This window comes from Sinocyclocheilus rhinocerous, unplaced genomic scaffold, assembly GCF_001515625.1.
Source record: "Sinocyclocheilus rhinocerous isolate Xijiao unplaced genomic scaffold, SAMN03320098_v1.1 scaffold2912, whole genome shotgun sequence".
NCBI lineage: Eukaryota > Metazoa > Chordata > Actinopteri > Cypriniformes > Cyprinidae > Sinocyclocheilus > Sinocyclocheilus rhinocerous.
Window position 1 is genome coordinate 84,556 of NW_015645522.1, and position 4,037 is coordinate 88,592.

The 4,037-nt window shown below is 34.8% G+C and overlaps 1 pseudogene; it reads left to right on the forward strand.

Annotated features, from left to right (window-relative positions):
• LOC107706053 (oocyte zinc finger protein XlCOF6-like) overlaps nucleotides 1–3,353 on the forward strand; it is a 30,023-nt pseudogene extending 26,670 nt beyond the window's left edge.
• The last annotated feature ends 684 nt before the right edge of the window (nucleotides 3,354–4,037 follow it).

Sequence of the window (4,037 nt, forward strand, 5' to 3'; positions counted from 1 at the left end):
CTTGTTGACAGGGGGGCACAATAGTCTGACAGAAACAGAGGCGTAACGTTTAAATGAGCTGCTGAAAAGCAAATAGTTCCCTGTTTTCTCCTCATTCATTATGATGATGTCTGAGATCTTCTGTAAATTGGCACATTAAGCACATTTCATTGTGTGTCAACAACTGAGACAAACTACAGGATCATGACTTTATGTGATAATCACCTATTGATGTGTGTTTTTATTCTTTTACCCCTCAGGTTAAAGTACACGATTAAAATACTATTCAAGACTACAGACACCATACCTGCACTTATCATGTTTTTGACATTGCAATAAATAAGCATTTTCAGTCTGCCGTGTTTGTTCAAACCAGTTATATATAAAATAATTGAAATGCAAGGATTAGAATTTTATAAAATGTTTTGATTTTGTCAAAATGTGTTTTATTTTCCCTGAACCAGTTAAGCACAAGCCCCGCACCACCGCTGATTTCATTGATCAACTCAATCACTCAGTCAGCTGCCAACAACATTTTTGACTTAATGGATTTAGTTCACAGCTCTTTCTGATGAAAGAAATAGATAAATGAAGCAGAAAGCCAAAATATTAAATGTCTTGGATGGATATTTTAGTGAGCAATCCAATTTTTTGTAAAGGACCTAAATTACAGGGTGAAAAAAAATGTCTTTAGAAAGATTGCAGCATTATTATTTTATTTTTACACAGAGATTGATTGGTCCATTAGTAAAAATCTGTTGAGTTAAGCAATGCTTGTTGCATTAAATGCCAATGGTGATGCTTCAAAAATTAAATTTTTGTAAAGTTTGCATGCCTATAACTCAAGAAGTATTTAAGGATATCTCAGTATACTTTTATAATGCTCTTAAACTTTTAGGTATCTTCATTTTTAAGGCCCTATTGTTCATTTGGTTTGATAGACAAAAACAAGATGCATTTCTAGTTTCAAGATTATTGTTCTTCAGACATTCCTCTTTAAATAAGCATCAGCTGTATGAAATTGAGTAAAATTCAACAATTTACTCAGAGACACATTGTAATCCCCATATCGCTGGGATTGAAATAGGGCTTTTAAATGAGGATTTCAAAAGAAACCTTTTTAAGAATTAGAATCATATTGAGATATCTTTATTTCTTCTTCAGTCACAGGCATGCAATATTTGGGAAAATAATATTTTTTGGCATTCAGACAGGTGTTTAATGCCGTTTTTTTGATAGAGGAAACAAGATACATTTCTTGTTTCAACATTATATCTTCTTCAGAAATTCCTCTTTAAAATACAAAAAAGTTAGCTGTGAAGACCCACATTTGGTTTTTGAACACTGAAAATGTAACAGTTTCATATCAGCATATCTCTAGAATTGAACCATATATGTCCTTAAAAATAAGAATACTGAAAGAAATGTTTATTAAGAACCATTAACCACTTAAAAGTGCACTGAGATATATTTAATACTTAAAAGATTGAGATACAGGAGTGCAAACTTAGAAAAAACAATCTCTGTGCTGGAATAAAATACGGCTGTCATCTGCCATCTTTCTAAGGTCATTTTTAACCGTATAATTTAGCTCCAAGTTCCAGATGAAAATGGTTGTTTTGGCCCCCCTCTACAAAATAGTGCATTACTCAGTAAATATCAATTACATTTTTTGTCTTTAATCACTATTTATGTTTGTCTTTCTTCTAAATAAAAAAATATGAACAAAACCAAATTTCTGAGTTGGGGAAGATTCCGAAATTTGGTTGCTTTGACACAATATAACCCTATACTAAGGTTACTGATTTGTTTCAGTGTTGTGTAGGCGATCACTGTGATTGACACGACCAATGAAATCTTCTGAATCTGTGGTGGGCGGGGTTTGTGATTGGGTTAAAAAGGTAGGATGATGTGAATATTCCTTACATGACTGGTACAAACTCCAGGTGCAGCAGCTGAAATCTGTAACATGGAGTTTATTAAAGAGGAGATTGAAGACACGAGTGATCCAGAACCATCCAGAATAAAACATGAAGATACTGAGGAACAAACAGGTTGGTGTCCATTCTTGATTTTTCATCGTTGACTGCTGAGAAACATTAAAGCCATATCCACATTTTTATTTTATTAATGAGAATGACAGAACTAACCTTTAGCACTTCAAAATCTGATCATTGATACTCAGATAAATATGTGCCCTCTTTTTGTTTCTTCTATTAAAACAGGTTCACTGAATTTTAACCACATCATTTGTTTATTTCAGACTGGATAGAAGTAAAACAGCGAAGACATGAGGTGAATGAAGTGGAGGAACACTGTAAAATCAAAACTGCTGCACAGCTGCACACTTGCTCACAGTGTGGAAAGAGTTTCAGAGAAAAAGGAGTCCTTAAGAAGCACGTGAGAATCCACACTGGAGAGAAACCATACACATGCCCTCAGTGTGGAAAGAGTTTTACTGATGCATCTGGTCTCAGTTATCATCTGCATGTTCACTCTGGAGAAAAGCCATTTAACTGTGATCAGTGTGATAAAAAGTTTATTTCATCATCAGGTCTAAAAAGTCACATGAAAGTTCATTCAGATGAGAAGCCTCATGTGTGTTCTTTCTGTGGAAAGAGTTTTTCACGGCTGGCCAGTTATAAACAGCACCAGAAAACACATAATGAAGTGAAAGATCATGTGTGTTGTGAGTGTGGGAAGAGCTTTACTAGAGCTTGCAATCTGAAACAGCACCAAATGATTCATACTGGAGAAAAACCTTACAAGTGCTCATATTGTGACAAGAGTTTCACTCAGTCTGGAAACCTGAAATCACATGAGCGAGTTCATACTGGAGAGAAGCCGTATCACTGTACTCAGTGTGGAAAGAGTTTTACTGTATCAGCAAATCTAGTGACTCATATTAAAAAGTATTGTACTGTGTCAAGAGTGAGCAAATGTTTTCTACAGATTCAATATTTCAAGTAAATATTGTGAGATTTAGATACAGAAAATTTGAGATTAGCTCAAATGATTAGTTGAAATGTCACAATATTTGTGGAGATGTATTTTTTTTATATACATAAAACAAATACATAAAACATTTAAGATATGTATTTGTACGTTTCTCTGCGACATAAAAGCTGCACAAGGTCTGTATAATGAAGCAAATAAAATTTTAAAAATTAAAAAATTTCACTGACATCTCATGATTATTTATCTGGTTATGGTTGATTTTTAGTGATGTGTTAATGTGTTTACAGAAGATCTCAGATACCATAGTGAATGAGGTGAAAACAGGGAACTATTGGGTTTTAGCAGCTCAGCTGAACATGATGATAAGACTGTCAGACTCAACACTAAGTCTCATTTGGAGAGATTATACAGTGTAAATTAAGTAAAAATAAATCAGTTTGAATAAGGGAAGCGATAACTTTGCCATAGTATCCTTTCAAATGTTAAAGTTGCCACAGTCATTGCATTCTTTGCATGTGCCGCACTTTATTTGTACCATTTAGTTTTATTAGTTTATTTATTAGAATTTGAAAGATAATAACAATATTGATTGATAAGGGAGATCTGATTTTAGTCCTTGAAAACCAAAAAAGTATTGCAAGTCCTTGAAAGTCCTGGAATTTTATTTTGCCATATCTATACGAACACTGTTTATGTTACCAGTTCTTGGACCATTTTAATGTTTTTGTTGTTGTTAACTGAACTGAACTGTAGTTTTCTGTAGTAAACTGTCTTTGTATATTTCCTATTTTATATTCATTCCCTAGTAATTAATTTACCATTATGGGGGAAGTCGTGGCCTAATGGTTAGAGAGTCAGACTCGTAACCCAAAGGTTGCGGGTTCGAGTCTCGTACCGGCAGGGATTGTAGGTGGGGGGAGTGAATGTACAGCACTCTCTCCCGCCTTCAATACCACGACTGAGGTGCCCTTGAGCAAGGCACCAAACCCCCAACTGCTCCGCAGTATAAATGGCTGCCCACTGCTCCGTGTGTGTGTTCACTGCTGTGTGTGTGCACTAAGGATGGGTTAAATGCAGAGCACTAATTCCTAGTATGGGTC